Source organism: Oreochromis niloticus, linkage group LG9, assembly GCF_001858045.2.
Source record: "Oreochromis niloticus isolate F11D_XX linkage group LG9, O_niloticus_UMD_NMBU, whole genome shotgun sequence".
In the NCBI taxonomy this organism is placed as follows: Eukaryota; Metazoa; Chordata; class Actinopteri; order Cichliformes; family Cichlidae; genus Oreochromis; species Oreochromis niloticus.
The window spans coordinates 15,027,080-15,046,410 of NC_031974.2; the positions used below are offsets into that span (position 1 = coordinate 15,027,080).

The window sequence follows — 19,331 nt, forward strand, 5'->3', positions numbered from 1 at the left end:
ACTAGCCTTACTGTCAGGAGATGTCACACAGTTATACCCTTGTTTGGGCATGATTTTCAGGAATCATGTGGATTTGTTAGCCAGGGAGTAACTCGCTTAGTTTTGTCCTATTGTACGGAAGAGGATTAGGACCACTACAAAGGGGGGAGGGGGGTTGTGTTTTCTTTAAATCAAAATTCAAAATAAAACAAACAAACAAATAAAAACACAAAAGGCTTTTTTTTAGGCCCTAATCCTCTTCTGTACTAATGTGTGACCCTTATCCTCTCTTTTTCTTTTAGCTCCAGTGAGGAGAAGACGCTGTGCTGCTGTGCTTGTGTGTGGAAGGGAATTTTATATTAACTACAAAAGATGCAGAGATTTGTATGACATCATAATTTCAGTTCATGTTTTGGGAGTTAGAAAGGCCATCGCTTAAACACGTGTGTTCTAAATACTTGGAAGGGGACAAATCCCCCCTATTTCACCCTGAAATCTAATCCTGTGTCTGTCGAACATTAGCTTAAGAATTTCACAGGATTTATTTATATATATGTTTTGTTTTTTTTATATATGTTTCTTGTGTTGGAAAATCCAAGCAGATAAGCCATTTCTGAAATACTATGCGACATTCAAAGTCACTTAAATCACCTTTCTTCCCTGTTCTCATGCTCGGTTTGACTACATACTTTAATGCACTTTAATGAGTTTCCATTATGGGATTGACTGATTAGCTTTTTGAGTTAAAGAGGTGTACCTAATAAAGTGGCCAGTGAGCTATGTTGTTCATGTTCTTCTTTCATTTTTCACTCACTCTGCACTTCCTGAAGCTGGAATATACAGGCTGTTAGTTGCTACGGTACGTTTCCGTACTGCATGTAAAAAGTGAATTGTGACCAGTACTCAGATTACTTTTTGTTCCTCAGCAGCGCCACAGCCACGTAGCTGAAGGCTAACAGTGAGATGGGGTTAGCTTACATACAGTATCCCCACGTATCGGCACAAAGGCCTTTGCACCTTTTGCGCTACAACTTCAAAAGATAATGTGCACACTGTCTCCACCCTACAAAAGCTGCTGCTCTATTTTTATATCCTGTGTGAAGTAAGATCAGGTGATCTGTGTTGTGAAAGCGTGCCTGAAAATGTTTGTTTGATGTTTTCTGTGAAATGTGCAGATAATTGTACAGCTTGTGTAACGCAGGTGACATAATTATTTGCTGACTGATCCTGGAGCTCTGCGTCTGCTGATTTAACCTGCGCCCGCAACTGCCAGCATTTTCGGGTTTCTGGTGCGGCTGGCAGATATCTGCCCATGGTTCTGAGATTGTGTTTCGACAAGCGTGTTCCCTCTTTTCCTCGCCACACAGACTGTTTACCTGCATGTCATCAAAGCGTACTCAGACACGACTGGTCACCTGAGCTCGGATTCAAACGTAAGCCGGAGAGCTTCCCTCGTCTACAGATCAGCATATTCAAATATTTGTTTAGAGGTTATTTGTGACTGTACTGAGATCGCTGGATACAGGAACTGTAATATCTCTACTAGCAGCTCGAGTAAGTGGCTCTTGCTGCATCAGAGAAGCGTGTCTAAACAGAAACAAATGAATAAATACATAAATCTGAGAACTCCTGCATCTCTTTTGGTTTTGGTAGGTAGATGGAGCTACTCCCCTGTAGTTAACCTGGCTCAGCTTGAGCGACTCTCAGTGGGTCAGTCACACTCACACTCACACTTCCACTCATCACTGAGTTTCACTGAGTAATATGTGGCTTCACCGGTGGAAAGCCATCCTGTAAACTCACTCATTTCTCACTGTATTGGTTTGAAGATGAGTAATCATGTGCTCGTTCTTCTTCTGGCCTTCCCTTTGTTCACTTTTTTAATGAGAGGAGATTGAACAGTCAGCCTCAGCCCTTCCTTTCTTCTTTCCACAGGTATCGCTGCCGGCTTTTATTTGATTTGCAGACAGTTCAAATGAAGGCTCGGCGCACCGAATGGCCATCTGCTCTAACCTTGTTTCATCGACCATAAACAGACCGGCTCCATCAGCGAAAGAAAAAAAAAGTCTTGGCCAAATATTTGCTGCTCTTCGACCCCATTTGGTTTACTGTGTTCTCTGTTTGCATTTCAATGACCCACGGTCAGTGTCAGAACGATGGCACGTGTGTCCCTGACGAGCTGTCCCCTGATAAGACGCCAGTGCGAGGGAAAGGCGCCGAGGCCTTGTGGGATAGGAGCGAGGGTGAAGGATGGAGCAAATACAGACAGGCTGCTGGTTCACACACACGTAACAGTCGAGCTCTGGTATCAGCCTCCTCACACACATCAAAAATCCCGCTGCAGTGCCAACCGGCTCCCCGATAACTGCAGAAGCCTTGTTCCCTTTTGTCTTGTGGTTCCCACCTTTATCGGCTTGTAAAATATCCTCGCCGAAGTGTCAGGAAAATGCTTCGCGGAGCAATTGTTATTCATTGCTTTATTATCTGAATGGCACTTGTCGACTAAATAACGCCTCCCACTGTGCTGCCTCCTCAGTCAAGCATAATGTAGTGCCTTTAATCCCAAACCTCCTAATTACTGCTCATGCAAATCGCAGATCAGGGGCTCACCAGATATTTTGCAAAAGAGAGGGCGAGAGGATAAGGGAATGCAGGCAAACGGCATGCACGGGTGTGTTGCACTTTTTTTGGGGGGGGGGTTGCTGCAGATATGGAATTAGCTGAGGAGGCCGGGATTGTGTGGATTAGAGATTTTACCCTGCGTGGTCTCCTTATGTGTAATTCATTTTGGCGTCCTTGAAATTGCTACTGTGAGAAATTCAGCAGCTGCAACAGCAGCACTCAGAGCACTCAAAGAGCCCCCCCCCTTCCCCTCCTACACCCACCCACAACACCCACACCACCAGCACCACTCCCACATTTCTCTGAAGCACGGCTGAAGCCGTTGGGGGTGTGAATGCAATGCTTTGGGTTCTTTTTGTGAAATTTGCAGCTCCTAAAAATATTTGAGTCTTTGTGGTGAACGGATGACATATTTCACAGACTGATGCTTCTCAATGTGAAACTGTAATCCTGTGAAAGTGTTCGAGAGTTGGTTTGCCCAAAACACCAAATATTTTTTCACCCTCAGCTGCATCATGCCGTGGAGCTCGGTTTGCTTTCATCTCTAGAGTTTTTTTTAAAGCTTTTTTTTTGCTATCAGGAAACCCTGCTGCTAGATTTTCTTCTCCAGTTCTCCGAACATTAAGAAGTGACATCTGAGGAGCGCCCTGGTTGCTTTCGCGTGGCCAGCCGTGAATGCTAACGGCTGGTAAACCGCCAGGAATCTCTGCTGCGTGTCAGAGCCCATCTTTTTTTTTTCTTTGATTTTTCATGTTGTCGGTCCACTGCCGATTAAAAGCGTAAAATGATTTTAAAAATCAGCAGCTTGAAGGTTCTAGCTTTACAAACTACCAGGAAACCGTTTCTGGAACATCTGGTGCATTGCTGCAGAGATCTTTGGATTATTAAATTTACTTTTAAGCTTACTCTTTGACTGCTGCAGCACAACGACAGATATCTGTGCATCATATATTCATATTAGTTATTAATTAAATTGTTTTTTTTTCTGTAAAGTTGGGCGACTTCAGCGTGGCGTTTTACTTTCGCCAAGACTCAAAAATCTTCTTTTGACTGTTTATGTCTAATTCATTATGCGGTAAAAACAGAATGGCAGCCATCTTCTAACAAGATAAAACTGGTGGTTTCCTATTTGATTGCACGTAGATGCGTCAACCAACTTTAGATCAAAGTTTAGTTTGCCTGGTGGGAGGCAATCTGTCTCCAAACAATCACTGTCCAGCTCAGTCGAGTGCGATCTCTTTCAGATTGGTGCAGATTTTGGTAACAGTTGTCACAGACAGATCTGCCCTGATTAGTGTAACTCAACTCAACTGCTTTTATTCATATACAAAAAACCAATTTGTGATTTACCAACTTATCATACATAAGATCACGGTATTAAACAGATTGCCAACTTGACCCCATTTGCAAACGGATTCCGTCTGACAGCAATTTTATCGCCATCTTGACGCAACCAAGTCTCTTTGATGACAACAGCTGACTGTAAACAATTGCAGACCTTGTCATGAACTGGTAAATGAGGACTCAAATGCAGACTCATTAGGCAGGCATACATAACAAAAAACAGACATTTATTTAGACTGTAGACCTGGATGCAAAATAACAAGTGCATGCACTGATGAACCAAGTCCAAAATGCAATGACCAATAAATAAAGCCTGAATCCAGACACCAGCAAGGAAGCACTCACAGACAGTAACATGGACGTTAACAGATGCTCTGAAGAAACAAAAGGAAGACAGTGCTATAAATATTTACAGGGCTAATTAGGGGACGTGGACACAGCTGGGGAAAACACAGGTGCACAGAATCAGACAATCAGACGGAGGTGTGAGATAGAAGGAGACAACTGTTACCAAAATAAAACAGGAAATACAAATGTTAAACACACAAGCCTGACGGGAAGACTAAGAAGTTTAAACAAGAAAGATTCAAAGATATTTTTTTTATTGTCAATTTGCTACACATAAACATACAGGATAATTAAAATGCTGTTTCTCTCTCGCTTTAGTAGAAAAGGAGGAGTAATAAAAGATAAAGGACAGTCCAGAGATGTACAGCTACAGCAGCAGGTATGACGTTGGTGTATGTGGTCACAGCAAAGTGCCAAAAGGCAGCAGAATCTCAAAATCAACAATACAAAAAACCATTAAAGCTAAAAACTCTGAGACCATGACAGAACTGTTCCCCGTCTTTAAAGGAATCTGTTTAAAAGCAACTTGATCAAGTGGAATCATTTAGGTCGTGCCACGCTCTCCGACCAATATTTTCTTTAGTATGACCGAACCTTAAGTGTCACCACAACGGCTCATCTGCCTCCATCTCACTCTATCCTCACACCCTCCTCTGTCACACTAACCCTCTGCATGTCTTCCTTAACTACATCCATGAACCTGCTCTGAGGTCTTCCCCTTTTCCTCCCATCTGGCAGATCTTCATCATTCTCGTTGTCATTGAAAAATATTTATTTGCTTTGTGCTAAGAGGTAGATGAGAAGACTGCCACTGCTCTCACATCCTTATTATCTGATAACAGCAAAGCTAAAGCTAACTGGCACTAAGCCAACTTTTGACAAAATTCTTCTTATTATTATTTTAAACAGAACAAAATTAGAAAGTAAACTTCTTCCTGTTAAAAGGGAGTTTTTCTTTCCCGCTGTCACCAAAGCGCTTGCTCATAGGGGATCATATGACTGTTGGGGTTTTCTCTTTAATCTCTGTATTATTGTAGGGTCTCTACCTTACTGAGGGAACTGTTGTTGTGATTTTGTGCTGTATACAAAAAATACAATTAATCTTAATTATAATGCAAATTGATTTGAATAATCTCCTCCCTATACTTTGCACTTTCAGAAACAAACTCCTAGAAATACTTCTGCAACAACTCTGAGTTTCCACATGTTACATGCAATTTTGTCACTGCTCTCTCTTTGCAACTATTTTATATTAAGCCTTTGTAAGTGGCCGACACTGCCTGTATTTTCACTTGCGTGCCATGTGCTTCTGTAAAGCTTGATTTAGACTTTTGCGGGAAATCTATGTCCTAACTTATGTAGTAATTGGAAACTCCTTTTATCCCTACACTGCAACCTTTCACGCCTTTCAAGTCGACCTGATGTGTAGTTACATTTCTCCAGAGGTGCACATCAGGTTACGTAGAAAGTTGCAGCATCCGGTTAAAATTGAGAATCAGTTATGGTGTAAATTACGACACAGAGCTGACGCAGAAGTATAATTAATTATCAGGGTTGACCAGTCAGGGTTGCTGCAGTCTCCGGTGAGGTGACTTTTAGTTATATTTCTGGGGAGTTTTGAAAAAGATTTAAGACAGATGCATAAATCTCACTGTACTCTTTGCACAAATCAAATCAGCTTATTTGATTAATTAGGAAATCGAGTAAATTAATCCATTATAAGCCAACTGGTCCTTATTTCTTTCAGGGTGTCGTGACAGAAAAAGAAAAGCTCCTCAGGCACTGTGTGAATTATAGAAAACATTGTCAAACATAAAGGTTAGTAGCACAAGCAGCACAGCACAGCTCTGGGAGTCAGGTGTTCATAAAACCGTCACATGCACTCATAAAACATGATTGCGCTGCAGTTGTAAGATAAACTCTGTTTCGCCTCCTCCCAAGGCCACTGAAGGGAAAAATTACAGCATTTTTTAAACCCAAACCAGAGTGTCACAAACTGCAGCTTTTTAAAAAATACATGGGCATATGATGAGGGCCACATTTTACAGAGCGTAACTCACCGTCAACATGGTCCCCGACCGCTACACCAGAGTGTGTTGGAGGGGGGTTATAAAGTTCCCAGATGCTACCATACATTCATAAAAATAAAGACCAAAGTGTCTCAGTCTGTTTGATGTGTAAATTTGAAGCTGCTTCTCTCAATACAAACAGTTCTGTTTAAAGTAGACAGTAAGATGACTATATCACCAATCATCTGATCTCGCGTAAAGCCACAGGGGCCTCAGTTGCAGCAAAAAAAAAACCCTCCGAGCCGTCCACGCCCTCTCCTGTCAGCCTGAATGGTGCTGCAGATCTCGATCCTGCAACCGGTTCTCAGGTTTGAAAACATTTTGCCCTCAGGAGACAGGACGCACATGCTCAGATGCTTGTTTCATTCTTTGAGTGTTTGAGTGGCAGAACAACCAATGTTGAGGCCACAGGAACTAAAAGACCATATGGTGGTGCAGCATAAAGCCATCAAGCCATTTGCCCCTTGACACAGAGATACTCCTGCTAATAGGACGCCCTTACACCGTAAAAACAGTAAAGCTTTTCCATCATTATAGGGTCACATGTCTGGGGCTGGTTGGCCAACTTTTCCATCCCTCTAAAAAAGAAGCAAAAACCATTTCAGTCTGTTAAAACATGTTTTTACAACCTGGAGTTTAATCCCACTCAAAAGGTCACAGAATTATCCCACAGTCAGGAGAAAAAGTCGGGAGAAGAACGTCTCGACATCATCCACGGTTTTCCTTTTCTTACATGCAGAACAAGACAGGAGTTTGGGTGAAGAAGGTGTCTGGATAGAGCGCGCTTGCTGTGAATTCAGTGGACAATTATCAATCAGACATCACACTGACTTTGTACAGGGATCTAAAGCGGTATCTGCTGTTTGATGTCTTATTCCACTGTGTCGAGCATTTGCTTTTGTTACCTGCACCACCCCCCTCGGGTAATTCTCTAGAAAAGTTCAGGGCTGCGGTGCGTGTATGAAAACGGCTTATGAGGTCATGAGGTGATTTACAAGGAAAGGGGGAAAAGGAGGGACTAAAGGAGAGAGGATACATCAACTCTTGTGAGCTCCTAGCTCCCAGGCAGAGATCAAAGACTGAAAGTTAAACCTGCACACTCAGAACTCAGCACTCCTGCTTTCAACATCTGAAAGCTGATGCTTCTGCAAGAACTTTCCTGTCACTGTGTAGACAAACAACTGCATCAGATTTGTGAGCGTGAGATTTCCCACTTTAATAGGGAAAAACATGTTTCCAGTGGATGGAAGTCTTTTTCACTGATCCCTGCTTCTTTACTAGAGAATTACAGGCAGCATTTCACCCATTCAATCCTCTGAAAGTCATTCAAATAAAATGAAGGATCACTTTCTATTGAAACTATTTGAAAACCAACACAAGATGATTGCTGTAATTTTATTTTTTATCAAGCGGCAGTTTGAGGATAAAAAGTGAAGCCACCACAGTAGTACCGAAAATTCTTCTGTCCATTATCTTCTACTTATCCAAACTAAGTAGGATTTTCCAGATGTCCTTCTCCCCTGCTCAATATGACCTCTCCAAACAGTTGGCATTAATGGAAAACCTCCAAATGGGGGCACCCAGAAAGCCAGATGCCTGAATCGTCTCAGCAATCTACTTTTAACACAAGGGAGCAATGGCTCTGCTCTGAGCTCCCTTCAGATTTCTGAGCTCCCTACCCTTTCTCTACAGAAACTGAATTTGGCCGCAACCTTTTTCTGACTCTTTCAATCAGTACCCTGACCACACGTCATACGCTGCAACGTAGTCGGACCATTAAATCAAAAAGTTCGCCTTTTGACTCAGCTCTCTCTTGACCACAGCAGTCCATTATAACACCTGCATTTCTGCTGACACCACAGCAATCGCCCGGTCCAACCCCAACCCAGAGGGACTCCTAGGTCCACCATACTCACCATGGCCTCAGACTTGGAAGCGCTGACTCTTATCCCAGCCATTTCACACTCGGCTGCAAGAAACACTCCAATGGGTGCTCAAGGTCATGTTCTGGCACATTCCAGTTCCTTAAATGGCTCCATAGACTCCTTTTATAAAATGGTGAGCTTTTAACATATTGATAGCCTGGTACAGAAACTGATGTAGTTTCTGTAGCTAATTTCCACTTTTTGAATTGTATTAAAACTTAAAGTTATGCAATATTAGACACTGGACTGCTTTGAGTGACATTTAGGTGCAGACTAGACTTTAGTTTACTGCCGCTAATCTGTTTGCTGTGTTGGTACCTGTTTTAATTGATTCATCTAACAAATAAAATGCTTGCTGGTAATTATCAGGTATCTGCTAATGCTATAGATACATCTTGCTAGCTAATGTTAGCTAAAAGCTGAGCACTGTGATCTGTTCAATATAGTCCTTTCCCACCAACACAAAACATCCAAAAACACCTTCAAAACATTAGGTGTTATCACAGTAACAACATTTATCTCACATATTTCTAACATAACGTCATGTACACATTGAGTTTTTGGTTGCTAGGGAAATATATGTACTCCCAGACTAGTTGGCAGTGGTTGCTGGAGGTTGCTGCCTCTCACCAGGTGAAAGCAGTTGAAAATAAGCTGCTACACTAAAAACCTCCCAGTGATTGATTTAGTTGGTAGCCCATGGTTCCCATGGTTGCCTGTAGTTTTTCATGTTTGTTTGCAGATATTTGCTAACCGGTTTCAAATCAGAGCTGCAACCATCATGTTTCATAAGGCAAATAGTCGCTGTTTCTGGTTTGTATTTCACTTTTCAGTTTCTCCAGAGCTCTGCGAGTAGCTACACGGTGTTGGTGGACAAGTCCATCATGTAAACTACAGGTGACCGCAGCAATGTGCTAGTGACCAAAGCAATCACACGGTCAACCAGCTGGGGAATACACATTTAAAAATACACAAGGGTCACTGACCTGTGTAGGCTTGTGTGACTGGGGCTTTCCCAGTCGTCTGTCACAGCGAATTTGGCATTATACAGAGAAGCAGTCGTTAAACTGCACGCAGTCCAGCACAACACAGCAATGTATTGCCATCACAGCCTATATGTGCTGAGTGGGTGGTGGTAACCCCTATGTTGCAGAGACCTGTGTTTGCTCATTGGGAAGTAAACATTAATGTTAAATGTAAATGTCAAGAGGTCAGCAAAACCTCAACACAGCCTCTGATCTTTAATGTCTCAACAAACACTAAAAAATGACCAAAATAAGGCATACAGAGTCTGTAGAAACTCTCAAACATAAGCCCCATATAAAGCTGACTGAAGAGGATTTATCTGTAATTTTTCAAGGGTTAATAAAGCAGCAAACTGCCGACTGGAAACAAAGGTAGGCCAAATGGCCTGCAGCTCTCTGCTGCCATCAGTGTCAAAGACAACGAGGATCTCTGTATTAAGCTGCACTGGCTCACCTTGGCTTGTAAGCAGTCTCTCATCCAGTTCAGTCCTCTAAATCACAGATGGCCCTCAAAAATGACATCTGCCAGGTGACTGAGGCCCCAGGTTTGCAATCTCAGCATTTTGATTGAGGTTAAGTGAAGGCTGTTCATTGTGCTTTGGGCCCCAGTGTGTGACTCTTACCTGGGATTATATCCCTCCATTAGTTAATCACCCACGCGCTAAACCTCCTAAACCCAGCGCTCGAACAATAGAAAACATCTCACACAATCACTCAGCTTTTTACGGCAGCGCTCGGAGAGATTCTTTGCCGGGCCACATATTATTCATATTGGCAATAAATTGGTCGTTTCTGGTGTCACATCTGCTGAGTTTTATCTCTTAAAAGGAAGTCTGGCATCCACGTGGTAGGCATTTTAAGTAAATTACTAAACACATTCCCCCTTTACCGGCATGATCACTTTATTGTCATTAAAGAGGTTTTACTGCTTTGATGTGTGAGGCTGTAACTCTCAGTGGGTGGTAAACGTCCAGACGCGGTGGGAACATGATTGCGTAGTTCTGGATGAAAGTTCTTAGATAACAGCCCTGTTTCATTCATTGCATAATTTACCCAGAACCCAAAGCACCGGGTCACTCTGACCACATCTGGTGGACACCCACATTACAGGAAGGGTAAGTGAATTCCTAAAAAAAAGGAAAAAGAAAAACACATAAACAGCATGAGCTCATTGATTTGCCAATGATTAAGCAAGGTTCCCCTGATATTATGACATAGTCACCATGCACGTTTCTTTCATCGTTTGCCCACTTTTGTCACATTCAGTGCATCTGCAGTAAATGGTAAAGATAGTAATTTCAGGAGAATTAAATTTATTCAGCAATAAAGGAAAAAAAACAAACAGAAGCTGACAGTGAGCTGCAAAGTTTAGTAACCTGTGAGCTTTGCTTTATCCCTGCTTCCCAAATGAGGCAGGGCATGGGAGAGTGTTAAATGTCTTCAGTAGAGCCATTCATAGTCTCTCTACCGCTGGAAACGCTGGCGAGGAATTCAGGGAATGCAACTTCTCGGCAGAGATCAAAAGGGTTGAACATTAACTGCTCTGAACTCTTCAGCCCTCCAGTGCTGCTCCCAGGGACTGCCCCTCAAGTTCAAGGGTCCCACAGGAGCTCTGTTGAATGCTCAGTGTCAATAACAAGTACGTCACATGGAGCGATTACACGAGAAGCCGCGGGTCATCCCTTTTTCCTGGCCCCAGTGCCCTGCCAAGTGCCTCCAGCCCCACACACACACACACACACAGACTGGGAAACCTTCTGATCATTAGGTCCACTTACACCCGGGGCAGGAAGGAGGTGATAAACAGATATATAGAAATATGTTCAAGAATAATCAGTCGCATGAGGATAAAGCATGTAGTGCCATCATTCTCAGGAGGACGTTATCTAAACTTTTCAGTTTTGCAACCGGTATTTTGCAAGAGTAGACTGCTACTCTCCAAGTGATATTTCAACACCTGCCTGCAGAGGTTTGTCTTCATCAGTAACTAACGCTAAATAACCCCAAATGGGTGCCTCACATATCTAGGAACTGTGTCAGCAGCCTGCAAATGAGTGTGCCTAAAGATAAATGTACCAGATTAGCGACCATAAATAAGTGATCTTTGCACTGAGATGCCTCTGGTCCCTGCAGTGCACCATCTCTGCTGATCTCACTTGGATCCACAACAAAAAAGCCCTGAGAAAGAATAACCTGGACCAGAAGCTGCTGCTGGCCTTCTACCGCTCCTCAGTGAGAGCGTGCTCTCCTACTGCCTGGGTGTTTGGTATGCAGAGGCCAGGACTGAGAACAGGAAGGCTGTGCATTGTCCAAAAAAATCATTGGCTGCCCTCTGCCACCCCTGGAGGCAATCGCCAGATCCTCCTGTCTGCAAAAAACCAGGGCCATCACAGATGACCCCTTGCACCCGCCCCACTGCCTGTTTGACGCCTCAGGTCAGTCAGGTCCCACACCTCCAGGCTCACAAACAGCTTCTTCCCCTGGGTCATTCAGACTGTTAAAAAACACTGCCCCCCCCCCCCCCCCCCCCCCCCCCCCCCCCCACACACACACACACCCCACCCCTGCCCACTCACTGCACCAATCTGAGCCATCATCTGAGTAAACCCTCATCACTCAGGCCACTCACTCCATACTCAAACCAAGTCCTCACGCTCCTTCCAATCACTTTGTTCTCCATTGTGTGCCTTCCTCTTTCCTAGCAGTCTTTCAGGCCTTTTTACTTCATGAGCCAATTGGAAATCTAATTCAGGCCTGTTAAATTCACGTTTTATTTCAAGCCACATAAGGAGGAAAAAAGCCACACACACTTACAGTACGCACACACTCATAATACAGCTGAGAAGGGATTAGTGTCATATGCTACAACTGTCATACATAGAGTATCTTTTTGCGGATCCTTGGCAGTCCTCCCGAGTAGTAAGCAGCTACTACTGAACAGGACTTTGGGTGGGTGCCATGTTTTGACAGTGAAGGATTGCAACGTTCGTGCAACAGCTGTGGGTCTCTGTCACAGGGCAGGAATCAGAGGTAACAGAGTTCATTGGGTGATGCTCTGGTGTAGCAGCCTTCTCATGGAAGCAGCTCAACCAGCTCCCTGCTGGGCGCCTGGACAGATTTATGACCGGCAAATGATATGTTAAAGTAGGATGCTCCGAGGAGCCGGAAGCTTGGGTGTGGACGAATCTGAATGTCAGCTATGGTTGAACTTATTAAAACTGTTGGCCTAAAAATACTCTGCTTTAAAGATCTGTGTACATGTGATTTAAATGTTATAAACTTTATTTTCCAGCATGTTTGCCTTTGATAGTGCAAAGATGATTGGTGAAAATATGCATGCATGTCTAATGAGTTTCTTTACAAGACTACCCAGACTCGTGGTTCTTAAAGTATTTAAAAGTAGAATGGGAGGAAGAGCCTTCAGCTTTCAGGCCCCTCTTCAGTGGAACCAGCTCCCAGTTTGGATTCAGGAGACAGACACCCTCTTTACTTTTAAGATTAGGCTTTAAACTTTCCTCTTTGATAAAGAATAGATTTATTTCTGGACCCAGAATTCTCCCTTTGTTACGCTGCAATAGATCAAGGCTGCTGGGGACTTCCCATGATGCACTGAGTGTTTCTTCTTCACTCATCTTTTTTCCCCCACACACCATGTTTTTATTCACCACTCTGCATTTAATCATTACTTATCATTAATCTCTGAATCTCTTCTGCACCGTGTCTTTTGTCATATTTCCCTCCCCTACCTGAGCCTGGTTCTTCCTGTTAAAAGGGAGTTTTTCTTTCCCACTGTCACCAAGTGCTTGCTCATATGGGGTCGTCTGATTGTTGTGGTCTCTATTATTGTAGGGTTTTTACACTATAAAGCAGCTTGAGGTGACTGCTGTTGTGATTTGGTGCTATATAGATAAAACTGAATTAGAATTAGAACTGAAGATCGTGTTTCTATCGTCATTTTCACAAATGCACTGAAGGCCTTTCTCTTCAAGACATTACCAGAAAAACATGAGATGCAAATGACTGGCTAAGGCAGGATAAATGGTCTTTAACCGCTTAGGTCTGTGTGATGTTGAATTCAGCAATGTGTGAAAAGAGCTCACTAATACACCATAGTAAAGGGGCGTCCATAGCAGTGCTCCCTCCTGCACGCTCTAAATCACGTGGGGTGTTTCCAGTGGTCTGAACCTCTGTGAAGTGGACTGCTGAGAGGTACATGTGAGAAAGGATAACTGTAAAAAAAATCGAACATCCGATTTTCCACCAAACACCATGGGACATCAAAGGCCTGGCGATTTTCTGGACTCACGTTAATGATTAAGTTTTGATTTCTCTTGATGATACCAGAATTATCATCATCATTATCACGACTGTCTGTCTATGTGCATGTTTTGTGTTTTTAGCCATTCCATCTAATTAATACTTCCCCTAAATTTCAGACACAGCTAACTGGGCACAGCCAACATCTTTTGCCATTTTTCTCTTGAATGAGCTGCATAACCACTTCTGCTGTTATTACAACAAGAGCTGGATTTTTTTTAGTTTTTATTTGTATTTCATTTTGACTTAATTTCCAGAGTGGTTTTATTGTTTCAGTTTAGTTTTTTTTATTAGTTTCAGTGTCAGTTTTAGTCTTTTTACTTATTATTGTATGGAGGGCATGTGTCAGAGGGAGGATTTGGATAAATCATTACAGGTGTTACAATAAACACACATGACTTCATGAATGCAGCTGACTGACAGTCTGGAAGACACTCAAAGTCTTAAACGTCCATCAAAACCTCATCAGGCACGTTTGCACAGATTTTTTTTACCAAACTGGCAGATATTTCCTCCATGTTTTAATTTTGTTTCAGTCAGTGCTGTGCGATACTGCAAATTTTAGTATAGATCTGGTACCAAGTAAATACTGGGCCATTATTGCTGATGCAAATACCGATAGCGATACCGATACTTTCAATATAAAAAGGCAGGTTATACAGGTGAGAGCAGTGTCTCATGATTTATGAGATGAATCAGCATCAATTTGCAAATTCTGAACTCATTTTAATGACGACTAAATCACTGTGATTTTTCAGCTTTTTGTGTATTTTGAAACTGGGTTTGTTGGAGATCTGTCTTTAAAGCACTTTAAATCATTTTTTCATTTCTCCAAAAAAAGTTCAGTGGGCTAGATCATGAGTGGACAGAAACCAAGTATACACCCTGTGGAGCTACTATCCATCTGACACCAATATCAGTGTTGGTATCGATACTATCAATATTTGGATCTGCCCACCTCTAAATTTATTTCATTTACCAAGTTCATAAAATTGTTTCATTTAGTTGATATTTTTTCCAAAAGTCTCATTTTTAACTTAGTTAACTAAAGTGTTTTTAGCTAGTTTTAGTTAACTATAATAACCTTACTTTCAACTGACTCTTGTTGGGGCTTCCTTTCGATCAGCCAGGTACAAGAGTTTGTAAAGGTCTGCAAACACCCGCTGTAACTGCCGACTGTATATTTACAACACAGTCATGTGCAACTGCTTTCAATTCTAAGGATTTATTTATGGGAACATAATAAAATATTATCTGGTTCTTGCATGCTAAAATTATCCAAACACAACCTCAGAAGAACAACAACACATATGTGTTGTTTATTTATTAAGAAAAAAACAAAAGCCAAAATGCAGAAGTAGGGTGTGAAAAAAAAGATTTAATATCTTGAAGAACTACATTTAGCAGTAACAACTTGAAGCACTTGTGTTTTGTTAGACTTTTATCTACATTTGTTTAATGATGCATGATTCTGCCACAGCATTTCAGTGGGGTTGAGGTCTGGACCTTGACAGCACCATCGCAGCACCTTAAGACATTTCTTATTCAGCCGTTCTGTTGTAGCTTTGCTGTCCGATTGCATGACCCAGTTTCAGCCAAGCTTCAGCTATCAGACAGGTGCCTCACATTTGACTCTCGAGTACTTTTATATACAGAGGAGCTCGTGGTCGGCTCGCTGACTGCAAGGTGGCCAGGTCCTGTGGCTGCAAAACAAGATCATGTCATCGCCCCTCCACCACTGTGCTTAACATTTTGTATGAGTGTTTTGTGCTGATATGCTGTGCTTAGTTTTCTCCAAAGGTGCTGCAGTGCATTATGGCGAGACATTTCCACTTTGGTCTCATCTGTTGACATTGTTCCAGAAGTCCTGTAGTTTGTTCAGATGCATTCTTCTGCCAACCCTTCCACGCAAACCATACTTGTTCAGTCATTTTCTAGTTGTACTGTCATGAACTTTAACATGCTAACTAAGACCTGTAGAGTCTGAGATGTGGCTTGTGAGGGTTTCTTTTTCAGTTTCTCTGAGCATCTTTCTTTCAGCATTTGAGCTTGGGACGAATTTGAAGTCCACACACGGGAAGATCATGTTAACACTCACCTGAACCTTCCAGACCAGCAAACTCCCAAAACCTCTGCTTTTATAGAGGTGCTCATGCTTGCTGATGATCAGTTAATCAGGTGCATTTGATTAGCAGCACCTGGCTGCTACTTACCCTCTTAATTCATATAGAAGTAGTAAGTTTTTCACAAGACTAATTCTGCATTTTGTCTTAATTGTTGTTAAATAAATAAAGACAGTGTAAAAAATCCCATTGTGCTGTTTACCTGAGGTTGTATTTCACTACCGTTTTTTATGTCCTCATATGTAAAACCTTAGAAGTCAGGGCCCACTGTGTTTTCCACTTGATCTGTGGTTTATTTCCTACAAAGTGAATAAAAGAAAAAAGCTGAATGAACAAACTCAAAGTGTGGTGATCCACATTTTTTTTAATCAATTAATGTATTTCTTTGTCAGGTGTTGTTACAGCATTAGCGATCGGGGTACCCAGAAATTTAGATCTTATACTTGTTGACTTTACACACACGTAGACACAATATTAACAATCTAATCGGGGTTCTGTTGTTACATAATCTAGCTTTACTGGTACAATTGCTATTTTCTTTAGAATTTAGTGTGAATGTTGTGCAATATGTCAGCATATGTCACCACATGCGGCGGTTTGATGTCTCTGTCGTAGTTTTGCAACTTATTGCACTTGTTTTCTTTATGTCTGTGTAGTTATTTCTCTTTATTTTGTATATTTCTTTAATAGCTGTGTGTCTTTTGGTAGTATTTGTGTAGTCCTTTTCTTTCTTTTGTTTGTCCATCTTATACTGCAGATCAGTTTGGGTCTCCAGTCACCTAACAAATATTTACAGTCACTTCATAAAAGGCTCTAGAGGAGAGGCTTGTACTCACTGGAAAAGCTCCACGAATGACGTGGTGGGTCACGTTTGTTGCGAGCACGGGTCAGGGCTCAGCTGAGGTGGCCTTAAGCCCAAAACCCTGCACGATGGAGCTATTTCGGTCGAAAGTTAGTAATGACATGCATACTTGTGTGCACGGCAGAGATACAGAGGGCCCTTCATGTACACACCATCCACGAGTCTCCTCCTCTGTGAGCTAACACAGCAACCCATTCACTGTCCGTCACACTGCAGCACATGATCCTCACGCCCATGGCCGTCCTAATCAGACCATTTATGAACGTGGTAGCGTATAAAAGGGACATTTCGTCTCGCGGCCGTGACTGCGCACAAAGACAATAATTGATTTATTCAATTTCAATAATAAAAGCTTCTTCATGAGGTCAATGGCGTTATTCCCCCAGAGTCATCACTGTCTGTTGAATCATCAAATGTTCTCCCTCGGTGACCTTTTCTTTTTCCCTTTGCGTCCGATCACTTGATAGTAAACAGAGAAACGGTGGATTAATTTCAGCCGCCGTGGAGATGCACTCAGTGATCTCAGCTTTTTCTGGAGCTGGACTGTCATTTGTGGACACACATGATTCTATGCTGCCTCTCCAGAGCTATACTCACGCATAAAAACAGCAGGCGCTATATTAGATGAGAGATGCTGAAAATTACAAGCTTTGATCCACTTGTGGTTTCTGCGTGTGTCAGAGAGAGCAGGAACTGTTTTCTTGCTCTAACATCACGAGGACTCAAAGGCTCTTCAGATCTCTGTGCGGAGATATCTGCTGCTATCTCTTTGTCTCCGTGAGTCAAGTGAACGTGCCCAATTTAATGAAAGTGCATGGGTTGGTGTGGGTGCGTATGTTATTGAATCAGGAAGCCCTGTGATGTCATTGTCGAATATTCTAAAATCGGCGAATCTCTCGTTTCTTATCAGCGGCATCTGTCAATACTACTTCCTGTCTGATTTAAAGCAGTCTGACAAGAAGTGAACTGGAGACAATTTGCATGCGTGACCTGAAATACTCACATGATCTCATGCCCCTGACATTTTTTTTCCACTATAGTTCTCTCTAATGCAACTTTTAAATTGTGACACCAAGATGTCACTTTAAGAACTTTAAAATAGAGGTTTAAAAAAATAAAAAGCTGTTAAAGTGAAATTAACCTTTAATTAGATTTAATGTGCTGCTGACAAACGCTCCATAGGCCATTGGTGACGTAAATAAAAAGCCCATTAGATATTGTAGTAACTCTAGTACGTGCTGTTTCTAGCACTACACTGACTCACCTGTCCAGTAGCTGTTTGCACTTATACCTAGTTCATACTTCCCATGGTTGCCCTCACAAAAAGAGGGGAGTACAAAAAGTGCAAACTCGCACCACGCTTTGCTGTTTCAGCTTGTCGTGCACTTCTCGACCTCCCGATTTTTGTAACTTTGCACAAGAGGCGTAGCAAGGCTGAAGCAAAAAGTGTACAATCGATGCCAGGTAAGCGTAGGAGCTCAGATATCCCCAGGTCATACAGACAGGAAGACGCTGTCACAGCCTGAAAAGTGACATTTTGGAAGGAATTTGGAAAAATCTGCTACGCTGCCTCTTGTCTCGACTTCTCCTCCGATAGGAGCGCTGATAGGGAAGTTTATCCGTGAATGTCTGCATCTCTCATTCAGTAGAAGACTGCAGGGAGGTACAGTAATGAGGCTGTGGTTACGTCACAACTGATGCGTGCAACATCCAATGAGGTGACTATAAATTAAGCTTTATACTTGTGCAGTGGTGTGTCAAAACTGACACCACGAGTGAGTTGTTCGTGTTGGACTTGGCGCTAATAACTGTAGTTACTTTAGTTTTAATACATCTGAAGTAAGTTTTACTTCACATCAAACCGATTTGAGCCTAAACAGAGGAAACAAAAACACAAAACAGACAGTCCTGCTGGTGGATCCATCAGCGGATACATTCAAAGAGAAGAAAGAGGCAAAAACATATTGTTGTATGTGTCATTAATAGCACTATACTGGGGTTTAAAGTGGGCCGGAATAATCTGGAACAGTGTATTTGGTGCAGATGTACCGGTCACGGTACTTCAGTATCTAGCTGGCGCTACAGAAGAGGAGTGAGTGGAAAGGGAGTAACAATTTTGAGTGTCAGGTGATTTAAAATGCAACATTTCTATCAGCTCAACAACTATCAGCAAACACGTAAACCTTTTGTTTGCAGTTTGTCGCACAGTGTGTTGCGAGCTAAAGGTACAGCTCCTGGATTTCCCAGGGAGAGAAAAGATGTAAGAAAGACAGGACAGGAGATGAGGAAGAAGAGAGGTTATATTTAAAGGTAAGGACTGCTCATGGGCATTTAATGAACTGGAAAATTAAAGCTTATATTTGAACAAGATATCGAATATGTGTATGATATGAAGTTTTTTGTTTTTTTCATATTCTGAAACATCCTGCAAGACAAACTGAGATTTACTAAGTTTGTCTTATCCAAAGGTTCTATGAAAGTACTTAAAGGGTTTAGTGCAACACAAAGCTGATCATACTGTAGTGAAGTTACAGTAAATAACTGTGTTACACTGGTGCAGAGCAGCATAGTCAGAGTTTGGTTATATCAACTGTAGCAGAGAGAGATTTTCATTGAATTCCACATTTATACTAACTTTATACTGTCTGGTAGAAAGACGGTAAAAGAAAAAAGTATACTGTCAGTTTAGGTGATGGAAATCAGCCAAGATAACTCAT

The 19,331-nt window shown here is 42.1% G+C and overlaps 1 long non-coding RNA gene across 1 annotated transcript; it reads left to right on the forward strand.

Annotated features, from left to right (window-relative positions):
* Positions 1-759: 759 nt before the first annotated feature.
* On the forward strand, positions 760-2,550 carry LOC112847769 (uncharacterized). The gene is made up of 3 exons (XR_003221532.1): positions 760-1,412; positions 1,633-1,689; positions 1,915-2,550. It is a non-coding gene; the product is annotated as an uncharacterized LOC112847769 (long non-coding RNA).
* The last annotated feature ends 16,781 nt before the right edge of the window (positions 2,551-19,331 follow it).